At 46.2% G+C, this 11,776-nt stretch overlaps 2 long non-coding RNA genes across 2 annotated transcripts; one reads left to right on the forward strand and one right to left on the reverse strand.

Moving 5' to 3' along the window:
* The first annotated feature begins 200 nt into the window (after nt 1–200).
* Nucleotides 201–9,730, forward strand: LOC102547162 (uncharacterized). Its single transcript, XR_015633521.1, has 5 exons — nt 201–476; nt 3,367–3,569; nt 5,989–6,249; nt 8,309–8,357; nt 8,471–9,730. It is a non-coding gene; the product is annotated as an uncharacterized LOC102547162 (long non-coding RNA).
* Nucleotides 3,132–11,776, reverse strand: LOC120095668 (uncharacterized). The gene is made up of 4 exons (XR_015633522.1): nt 11,561–11,776; nt 9,013–9,075; nt 8,396–8,514; nt 3,132–5,535 (listed from the first exon to the last, which is right to left on the reverse strand). It is a non-coding gene; the product is annotated as an uncharacterized LOC120095668 (long non-coding RNA).

The raw sequence follows: 11,776 nt of genomic DNA on the forward strand, positions 1-11,776 counted from the left end.
AAGGTTTGAAGGCACTCCCCATGGGTCAACAGCTCTGCAGCCCAGTGCAGTGTTGCCTCAGGAGCGAGCCTGAGGAGAAGAGGGCACAAGATCCCCACAAATACCAAGTACTCTGGCCAACCCTGCTCTGCTAGAGGAGGTGGGGCCAGGGCAAGTATCCCAAAAATAGCCATCTGGGAGCCTGGGAGCCCTGCCTCTGAGGTCAGATTTGGAACTGAGAATCCCAGAGAGACTCTGTTCTCATACTCTCCGTGGAATGTCCTCTCGGGCAAGCCATCTGGACACTCTGGGAAGAAGGTACAGGCCCGCTGTGTACAGGGAGGTCCCTGTGGTAAGTTCTTCTGCTTTGAAAGTATTTGTAGATTAAGAGCCCCGGTTGGCATGAGCAGCCGGAAGCGGGCAGAAGCGAAGCAAGGCTCTGGACTTTAACTCTGCAGCTCCTCATCCGTCAAACAGCGGAGCATAAAAACCAACAGGTAAGAGGAGACTCGGGGCACACGTGTGTCACGTGTGTACGATGTGTGATGTGTGTGCTGCACAATAAAGGCTGTGTGTGGCATGTGTTGTACTTTTAAAGTATGTTGTGATGCCTGTTGCGTGTGGTATATGTGTGTTCTATTATCGGTGAAACCAAGATTACCTTTTATGTGTTATTATTCTCCATAAAAGAATTTAGAGCCGGGCGTGGTGGTGCACACCTTTAATCCCAACACTAGCGAGGCAGAGGCAGGCAGATCTCTGGGTTTGAGAGCAGCTGGGCTAAATAGTGAGGCACTGCCTAGGAACAAATTCATTAATTAAGGAAATTTAGACGAAGACTTAAGAGGAAGCTTGCAGACAATTTTTATCGGCATTTAAGGGGAAAACAACAGACCAGGCAAGCTAGAAATCTCAGTGGCTGCTGCAAACAGGAAAATGGATAAGAGGTAAAGTCCTGTGCAGTAGAGGTAGGCAAACGGATACGCATGAAGAAAGAAGACTGTCAGAGAAAGAGGGGGAAGACCCCAGAGTATCGGGCAAAGGGAGCTAAGGGTTTTTTTTTGTTGTTGCTGTTTTGTGTTGTGTTTTTTTTTTTTGGGGGGGAGGGGAGATAGAATAAAAGAAAAGTTACACTTTTCTTAGTTATTTAAAATAGTGGGCAGACTTAACCAAGCTGAGGCAGGGGCTCAACTGTATTGAAGGCGGGACTTCCAGGAAGGAAAGCACACTATCTCATTAAGGGAATAATTATTCCTCCCATCTTGGCGTGGCCTCTGTGAATTGGTCTTCCTTCGTGAGGGTCTTTTAGCTAAGTGATTGACTGGCCCAACTAGATTAACCCTTAAGAAAGGAGACAATCCTACGGACTGCTCTAATCTTCCAAGCAGAGCAAGCAAGGTCATGTCTCCACCCAAGGCTGGAGGTATCTTTTATGCGTCTAGTGAGTGTCTTGTGCCGTGTTTTCTGTGTGGGCATGCGTCTGGGGCATCTGTGTGCTATTCGTTGGCCTGGCGATGGTCGCTGGATCAGTGTGAATGGGTAGAAGGTGGTTTTTCTTAGAGGGAACTGAGCAAAGGAAATAGGAAGTTGAGGTCAGACTAGAGGACAAAACTGAAAAAAACGGGGCAGTCTGTGGGTGAAGTGGAAATAGAAGGAAATAAACGGTCTAAGTGAGGGCAGGAGGAGAAGGCCAGGAGTGAAAGCAGAAGCAAGGGCTTGTCACTGGGATTGAGCACCCTTGTGACCAACACAAGATCTGACTGCAGGTGCTAAGGCCGGTTATTTTAATATAGACAGTGCTCCTCTTGCTTCTGGGCAGCAGGTGGATTTGATCATCTTGCTGCCATTTGATGCTTTCAGCTATTTTATTGGGTTCTTCTGCCTCTACCTTCCTTCTGACCTAACACTAGGTAGGGACGAAAGGTTGGAGGGAAAAGGTGGCATAGACCTCTTCAGACTAATTCCTGCCGACTAGGGGTTTCAGGCTCCTAGCGGCAAGTCCAATCAGCATTGTCAGAATGACAATGTTGGGGTGATTTTGCTTGTGTGTGTGTGTGTGTGTGTGTGTGTGTGTGTGTGTGTGTGAGTGTGTGTATGTGTGTATGTGTGTGTGAGTGTGTGTATGTGTGTGTGTGAGTGTGTGTGAGTGTATGAGTATGTGAGTATGTGTGAGTGTGAGTGTGTGTGTATGTGTATGTGTGTGTGTGTGCACTGTGTAAAGATTGTCTTTGTATTATTCAAATATTGATTTCTGTGCCCAGCAGGGAGTTAGGTGCAGTCTGGACTTTTAGATGGTTAAGCATCACCTGTCTTAGTGTTTTGTAAACTCTCCCTCCAACATCTTTTGATTGGTTAAATAAAAAACTGAAGGGCCTATACAGCAAAACAGGAGAGAACAGACGGGACTTCCCCGGAGAGAGTAGGTGGGACTTCCGGGCAGAGAGATAGGAACTCTAGGAGAGTCTGAGGCTGGAGTTTCACCAGACAGACATAGAGGAAGTCAGACATGTGAAGTTGTGGAGAGGTAGCTAGCCACGAGGCAGGCATAGATGAATATAAATGGGTTAATTTAAATTAAGCTAAGGCCTAAAGCTTTCCTAATTAATAAAAGGTTTCTGGGTCATTATTGAGAAGCTGACGGGTTATAAAAGTCTGAACGGTTACATGGGCCTTGAGACCAGCTTCTGCAGAGGTAGAATCAAGAGAATCCCCGTTAGCTCAGGACATTGAGGTCAGCCTAAGGAACATGGCAAGATGAGAGGGGGGGAGGGGGAGGGAGAGGGAGGGGGAGAGAGAGTCAGAGGGAGAGGTGGGGGAGGAGAGGAGAGGAGAGGAGAGGAGAGGAGAGGAGAAGAGAAGAGAAGAGAAGAGAAGAGAAGAGAAGAGAAGAGAAGAGAAGAGAAGAGAAGGGCAGGGAGAGGAAGGAAGATGGATTGAACATAGGAAGTGTTCAGAAATTGAGCCAAGATTACACAGGCAGTGATCACAGGCCAGAAAAGGCACAGAATTCTCTTTTCACCACACTGTACATGTGCCACACTAGGTCAAGATTTTATAGGCAGGAATTAAGAATGTAGCTTGTCTAGCATCCATGAGGACCTACGTTCAAACTCCAGCACCAGAAAAACAACCCAACATTTTCATTTTCTAATGCATATTTTAAAGGTTATTATTATTATCATTAATATCGTTATTATTATTATTTCTGTGTGTCTGTGTGAAGGTATGCCATGTGTGTGCCTGCAGCAGAGGCCAGAAGAGAGTGTCAGATCCCCTGGAGCTGGAGTTACAGGAATCAAACTTGAACTCTCTTACACTGAGCCATGTCTTCAGCCTCTCTAATACATTATTTTACTTAAAGAACATTTCCCCTGATATCCTCTTCAGCTGTGGATCCCGATGTCTGGCAGCTCCATATGGGAAGCTGATCCCGGCCTCTTTACTCAGTTACTCTTCCCCGTGCCTTTCCCAAGTCCAAAACACCAGTGAAGACATCTTTGAAGGCTGAGAGACCCATGAAGATCCCATTCCTACACTTGGCTGCAGGAGACCCTGAATACCATACAAACCTCTCTGAGCTTCCCAAACAGGTAATGTCTGTGAGATTAAACAGGGGATCCCTGAAGAGTGCCAAGCAGCAGGAAGTACCCAACAAGACAGTGCCCTCCTAGAGACGGAGCTGTGAAGTTCAGTCAAAGGGAACCATGATCGTGCTGGTTTTCATTTGCTTTCCTGATGAGAGCCAACTGTTTACAGCCAGGAGTCACTGTTTCACCTTCCTTTGAAGCATGACTATGTACGAGTCTTCAGCAGTTAGGGCTACTAATGCCATGGGCCTGCTGCCTGTTTGAGTGGAGTTCTCAGTGTTACTATATGTGGTGGTTTGAATGAGAATGCTCCCATGGGCACATACATTCGGATGCTTAGTCCCCAGTTGCTGGAATGGTTTGGGAAGGATTAGGAGGTGTGGCCTTGTTGGAGGAGATGTGTCACTGGGGGGTGGGCTTTGAGTGTTCAAAAGCCCAAACTGTTCCTAATTAGCTCTCTCTGCTTACTACTTGTGAATAAGGATGTAAGCTCTCAGCTACTGCTCCATGGCCATGCCTGCCTGCCTGACTGCCCACCCCATGCTACCGGCTATGATGATAATGGACTTGCCTTTGAACTATAACCCCCAGTAAGCTCTCTTAGGAGTTGCTTTGTTCATGGTGCTTTGTCCTGATGGTAGAAAAGTAGCTAAGATACTGAATGGCAAAGATATGCAAATAGCTAAGACGTGGCAAAATGGAAAGAGCAGGTCTTTAGTTGCTATAACCGAATGCCTGAGGCTAGGAACTTTATAAAGACAAGAGGTTTACTTAGCTCAAGGTTCCAAAGACTCAAGAGTGTACTGCTAGCTTCTTCTCAGCCTTGGTAGAATGCTCTGCCTACACTACCACATGGCAGAAGGGATCATGGTGGGAGTGAGTGTGAGAAGGAAAGGTCACATGGGGAGGCAAGAAACGAGAGATCCACAGGCAAGGATCATTTTCTTCATCGGCTTTCATTTTTGTGGTGCCAAGCAGCAAACTCCGGGCCTGTGTAAGCTGTGTATCCACCAAGCTCTGTCCTTCCTTCCTTCCTTCCTTCCTTCCTTCCTTCCTTCCTTCTCTCCTTCCTTCCTTCTTTCCTTCCTTCCTTCTTTCCTTCCTTCCTTCTCTCCTTCCTTCCTTCTTTCCTTCTTTCCTTCCTTCTTTCCTTCTTTCTTTCCTTCCTTCCTCCTTCCCTTCTTTTGACAGGGTTTCACTATGTAGCCCTAACTGACCTAGAACTCACTATGTAGAACAGACTACCTTTTAACCGTAGGCTTACCTCTACTTTCCTAGTGCTGGGATCAAATCTGTTCACTACTGTGTCTGGCCCTTTTATATTAAAAAAAAAAATAGTCAAGAGCTGGAACTGGAGAGATGGCTCAGTGGTTAAGAGTACTGCTGACTGCTCTTTCAGGGGACCCAGGTTCAATTCCTAGCATCCACATGGCAGCTTCAATTGTCTGTAACTCCAGTTCCGGGGGCATTGGCAATCTCACACAGTATATGCAGGTAGAACACCAAATGCATATAAAATATTAATACAATCTTTAAAAAAAATTAAGGGTCAAGCATGGTGACACACTCCTATAAACCTAGCACCCAGGAGGCTAAGGCAAGAGGATTGTTAGTTCTAAGCCAGCCTGGGTTACAGAGAGTTCAAGGCCAGTTTACCCTCCCCCAAATTATTAAGAATTTCGATGACACCAGGGCGTTCAATTCTTCTAAGCATGGTGCCTGTAATTATACAGGTCATACACTGGCCCGGATGCCACCATTCATGGGTCCCCAGGTCCTGCATAGCTGTAGTCACACCGATGACCCCTTATAGCCATGGTTGCTGACGGAGCCATGGTTGCTGACGGAGCCATGGTTGCTGACGGAGTGCTTCCCTCTGGGAGGTGTGAACACAGAAGAAGATGGTCCAGCCGGCCTTCTCCAGGCTGCTGTCAACACCAGACTGTCCTTCACTGTGTCTTCCTCACTGCTAAAGGGTTCAGAAGACAGAAAAGGAACAGGAACCAGGGTTTGACAACAGCTTCCAATAATAGAACCTGCAGGTTGGACGAGGGACCCCTATTTCTGAGCATTGCTTTTAGAGACAGCTTTAACTGGGGAAACAGCCTTTCCTCCTCATTTCATCTCTAGAGGCCAGACCAGAAAGACATACAGCAGAGATAGGAGTAAGTATATCTAAGTATATCTGGGTAACTGCTATGCTTACCAGGCAGGCCTGAAGGCCCTTCACAGCTTATCACATGGATGTCCCTGCATAGCTGTAGTCTTACTGACGACCCCTCATGGCCATGGTTGCTGACAGGTTAGCGCCCTCCTCCTGGCCTTCCGAAATGCCCTTGTTTGAATTAGAGAGGGGGCTCTATGATTAGACCTTCAGAGGTTCCCAGCTATTAAGTCACAGCCTGGCTGTTTCTTTCTGCAGATCTACAATCTACAAGGGATCCTGAGACTCTCGCCCCCACGCCCCTCTCTTTAGGAAGGGTTGTGTGTCTACTTGTTCAAGACAAGAAGATATTTCTATAGATCAGACTGGCCTTGAACTTACCATGAAGCCTAGGGTGACCTTGAACTCCTGGTGCTCCTGCCTCCATGTCCTGAATGCTAGGATATTTGTGTGTACCATCTCCTGACACCAAGCCCAGAAACCTGTATGCAGTGCTCAGAGGTCATACGTGCGTGCATGGTGCGTTATTCTTACCACATTTTCAAATGCAGCATGGTGTGGGGGCCACACAGAACAAAGCACCTGGTACAGTGCAGAGTCTGTGCTTGGCATATGACCCTCCAAACCACCAAAACGGGGGAAGGAGGGAGAGGGGAAGAGGGAGACACAGAGAGACAGAGACACAGAGTGATAGACAGAGACACGGAGAGAGACAGACACAGAGAGAGACAGAGAGAGACAGAGAGAGACAGAGACAGAGAAACACAGAGAGAAAGAAACAGAGAGAGACACACAGAGAAAGAGATCTAGAAATAGAATAACCTCGTGTCCAACAGTCCTGCCTCTGAATGTAATATATATATATATATATACATATATATATATATATACACACACACACACATATATATATATATATATATATATATATATATATATATATATATATATAGTATATATTCCTGCGCAAACAACATGACCAAAAAGCAAGTTGGGGAGGAAAGGGTTTATTCAGCTTACACTTCCTCACTGCTGTTCATCACCAAAGGAAGTCAGGACTGGAACTCAAGCAGGACAAGAAGCAGGAGCTAATGCAGAGGCCGTGGAGGGATGTGTCTTACTGGCTTGCTTCCCCAGGCTTGCTCAGCTTGCTTTCTTACAGAACCCAAGACTAAGGGGCTGGGGATTTAGCTCAGTGGTAGAGCGCCTACCTAGGAAGCGCAAGGCCCTGGGTTCGGTCCCCAGCTCCGAAAAAAAAAAAAAAAAAAAAAAAGAACCAAGACTACCAGCCTAGGGATGGCACCACCCACAATGGGCTGGGTCCTCCCGCCTTGATCACTAGTTGAGAAAATGCCTTACAGCTGGGTCTCATGGGAGCATTTCCTCAACTGAGGCTCCTTTTCTGTGATAACTCCAGCTTGTGTCAAGTTGACACACAAAACCATATATATATATATATATATATATATATATATATATATATATATATATATTTCACTGGATATGGTAAGAAGTAGGTCAATTTAAGTTCTAGGCCAAACTGGGCTACATAGTGAGACACTGTACATATGTATATTTATATCTTGAACGTCTCGAAAAGTCTAAAGAGGCAAAGATGTAATGTATTTCTTCTATTATAAAAACTCATAGACAAAAATCACTACTATAACCCCACTGCCTGGGGGCAAATACTAACAACATATTTCTTCCTATACACCAGACGTAAATATGTGTCTGTCTCTTGATTTAGCTATAATTTATGTTAGTAGAGTCACAGAGCCGCATGGCATATGCCTTTAACCTGAGCTTTGGGGAGGCAGAGGCAGCAGGTGTATCTGTATGAGTTTGAGGCTAGCCTGGTCTACATATCTTGTTCCAGGCTAGAACCAGAGTTACATAGTAAGACTCTACCTCCAAAAGCAACAACAACAAAAGATACAATTACATTTACCACTTTGGCGCTGTTATAAGAACTCCCCAAATCCTACAATGTGATTTTTTTTTCTGTTTTGTTTCTTGAGACAGTGTTTCTTTGGATAGTTCTGGCTGTCTTGGAACCAGATATGTAGACCAGGCTAGCCTCAAACTCAAAGATCAACCTGCCTCTGGCTCCCAAGTACTAGATTAAATACATGCACCACCATTGTCTAGCAACGTGATTTTTTTTTAAAGACAATGTCTCCCTCCATAGCCCAGGCTGATTTCAAATTCCCTTGTTCTTCTTGCCTCAGTCTCCCAAGTCTGGGACTACACCAGACTAACATGATTTTAATGGCTTCATGCAGTTGATCAGATGCACATCACAGTAAGACAGACTTCAATTTCTGAGCATTTAGGTTGATTAAAATTTCTTGATTTCTTTTTTAACACCATTCACATCCCATATCATATACTGTCATCCATGTCATTTCCTTAGACTGGCTTTCAGACTATCTGGAGGCCAGTGGTACATCCGCATGCTACCCCGATGGTCTGGTTCTGTCTTCAGAACCATGTCACCTAGAGCTCTGTTCCTTGTAGGCTTTGAAAGGCCCCAGATTTTCTCTCCCCTGACTTTGTCTATTTTTGACTCCTGCAGGTGCTGGTGAGCTAAAAACTCCAGTTTAAGCAAAGCAAAAAACAGGAATGTGGGGCTGGGGATTTAGCTCAGTGGTAGAGCGCTTACCTAGGAAGCGCAAGGCCCTGGGTTCGGTCCCCAGCTCCGAAAAAAAGAACCAAAAAAAAAAAAAAAAAAAAACAGGAATGTATGTTTTCACTGGTTAGCTTTGTAGACTCAAGGAAATTCTGCAAAAAAAAAAAAAATTGAGAATCTCTGTTACTGGAGACTTGCAGGTTGCCTCCCACAACCCCGCCCTTCCTGAAGCCAGAGGATGAGGGCTCAGAGCAGGGAGCAGTGCATGTGTCATTCCTCTATCTTGATGGACAGGTGGTGCAGAAACCCTGGGGACTGATGAGCTGGGGTCACAGATTCTCCAGTTCACTGTACCAGCTTCCAGAACAGCTGTGGCTGTGGGGTCAGGTGGGGATATATCTGGACACAGCCTCAATGACAACTACACCACTCGTCCTGGCACTCAGGGAGCCAGTGACATTCTCTAGGATGACAGCTCTGGCCCCTCTCCTACGGTCAGCTTAGAAACTCAGGACTCAGCTCAGTAGATTGTGAGTACTCTGGAGGCCTGCACTTGGCCAGAGAAGAGGATGGGACTCAGACCCGAGGTGTGAAAGCAATGGAATAGGAAGCCGGACCGGAAGGAGACCCCGCCTTCACTAAGCACCTACTGTGTGCAGTTTGATGACCAGCATCCAAGGACCCAGGTAATAACTTCAGGAAAGAGGCAGCAGCTGTGTGGGGAAGGGAACAGCGTAGTGGGGTTAGGGACATGGGTGCAAAATGATTCCTACAAGTTGAACGAACCTGAGTGAGCCAGTAACTTCCCAGCAGTTTTCACAGGAAGACCTCCCTCACCTCCCTCTGGCTTTTCTCCTTCCCTCCCTCCCCAAATAGCAAATTCAAACATGCTGTCTATACCTGCCTCAATCTTTTTACGTTTCTTTTTTGAAAGTTGCACTTCTTATAAATTGCCTCTTAAAGCCAGATGTGGTGGCAAATCCATTTAGCCCAGCACTCGGGGAGCAGAGACAGGCAGGATCTCTGAGTTCAAGGCCAGCCTGGTCTACAGAGAGATTTCCAGGACAGCCAGGGCTACACAGTGAAACCTTCTTCTTGTCTTGAAAAACATGAGTGAATGAATGAATGAATGAATGAATGAATGAATGAATGAATAGATACCACGTCTTGAAAAAAACACAAAAAGATCTATAGAGATGGCTCAGCAGTTAAGAGCACTGACTGCTCTTCCAGAGGTCCTGAGTTCAATTCCTAACCTCATGGTGGCTCACAACCATCTGTAATGAGATCTAATGCCCTCTTCTGGTGTGTCTGAACAGCGACAGTGTACTCACATCCATAAAAGAAAGAAATAAATCTTTTTTTTTTTTTGGTTCTTTTTTTCGGAGCTGGGGACTGAACCCAGGACCTTGCGCTTCCTAGGTAAGCGCTCTACCACTGAGCTAAATCCCCAGCCCCCGAAATAAATCTTTTTTTTAAAAAAATGAGCTAATGCTTCTGTGTGTCTTTAAAAAAAGAAAAAGGAAAGCCACAAATAAATAAATAAATCGTCTCTTAAATAAAAATAACAAGAGGCAGGGTTGGGGATTTAGCTCAGCGGTAGAGCGCTTGCCTAGCAAGTGCAAGGCCTTGGGTTGGGTCCCCAGCTCCGAAAAAAAGAAAAAAAAAAAAAATAACAAGAGGCAAGCACAGAGGCACGTGCCTGTGATCCCAGCACACAGAGGGAGGTCATTTTGGTATATAGCGGGTCAGGGGCCAGCCTGTGCTACACGAGACCCCACCACCACAAACGAAAATAAATGTACACAGGACTGGGAAGGTAGCTCACTTTGTGTCTTAGGGTTTTCTTGCTGGGAAAAGACACCGAGCCTATGGCAACTCTTTTTTTTTTTTTTTTTTTTTTTTTTGGTTCTTTTTTTCGGAGCTGGGGACCGAACCCAGGGCCTTGCGCTTCCTAGGTAAGTGCTCTACCACTGAGCTAAATCCCCAGCCCACCTATGGCAACTCTTACAAAGAAAAACATTTCATTGAGACAGGCACAGAGCGCAAAGTTTTAGTCCATTATTGTCATGGTGGGAAACATGGCAGCCTGCAGGCAGACACAGTGCTGATCTGCAGGCAGGAGAAGGAGACTGTGTGTCATACCGGGCAGAGCTTGAGAATAGGAGACCTCAAAGCCCGCCTCCACAGTGACACACTTCTTCTAACAAGGCCACACCTCCTAATAGTGCACTCCCTATGGGCCAAGCATTCAAACACGTGAACCTATGGAGGCCACACCCACTCTAACCACCCCGGTCGGTAGCGTCCTGCTGGGCAACCATCAGGACCGGAATTCAGATCCCCAGAGCCCGCATAAAAACCGTGTCCAGGGGTTGGGGATTTAGCTCAGTGGTAGAACGCTTGCCTAGCTAGTGCAAGGCCCTGGGTTCGGTCCCCAGCTCCGAAAAAAAAGAAAGAAAAAAAAACAAAAAAAAAACAAAAAACAAAAAACAACTGTGTCCAGTCAATCTGTAACCCCAGTGCTCGGAGAGAGGGACACGACCGATTTCTGGGGTTGATTATCTGACTAATGAGTGAGTTCCGGGTTCTGTTAGAGACCCTGTTTAAAACAATAAGGTGGAGAGGAGCAAGGACACCACTTGACCTAGACCTCTGGTCTCCACCGGGACATACATGCACATACAACTGCATGCACAGCTGTACACATCCATAGGATAGGTACCTACAAGAAATATCACCCAAATAATGAAGAATATTAAAATAAACCCATTGCCTGCCCAAGAAACAGGAGAATAGGGCTGGTAGTGTAGCACAGTGGTAGAGTATGGTTTAGCCCTGTGACTGAATCCCAAACTAAAAAAGTATTTTAAAAATGAAAAAGATTATCAAGGCAGGTTAAGGCCCCACCCATCCCCCACTGCCGCCCGCAGGTAACCACTATTCCAGGTTTAGCCTTTATCATCCCCTTACATTTTCCCGGACTCATATCTAAAGATCTCCAAACATTTTATTAGTGCTGTCATATTTGTCGTTATTGTTACGGACTGAACTGTGCCCCTTCAAACAGGTGCATTAGTAGCCATAACCCGGGTCCTTCAGATTGTGACCTTATTTGGAGACGGGGTCCCTGCGGAGGCTCAAAGGTTGAAACAAGGTCATTGAATGGCCCTAATCTGACATGACTGGAGTCCTTACCAAAGCAGGAAACGTGGTCTTGGAGAAGCTTCTGAAGTCTACGTGTGGCTTCTGGCAGCCCCACCCTCGCCCGGGGCCGTCCCAGGTGGCTCCTCTGGCCCTGGGACCTGGGACTTGGCTCCCAGCCTCCAAAACACTTGGGCAAACAGTCGATGGGCAGTGCGCTGTTATAATGCATTATCATACCCCATTCAGTACCGCTCTGCCCTTGAAACT

Source organism: Rattus norvegicus, chromosome 11, assembly GCF_021556685.1.
Source record: "Rattus norvegicus strain SHRSP/BbbUtx chromosome 11, alternate assembly SHRSP_T2T, whole genome shotgun sequence".
NCBI classification, from domain to species: domain Eukaryota; kingdom Metazoa; phylum Chordata; class Mammalia; order Rodentia; family Muridae; genus Rattus; species Rattus norvegicus.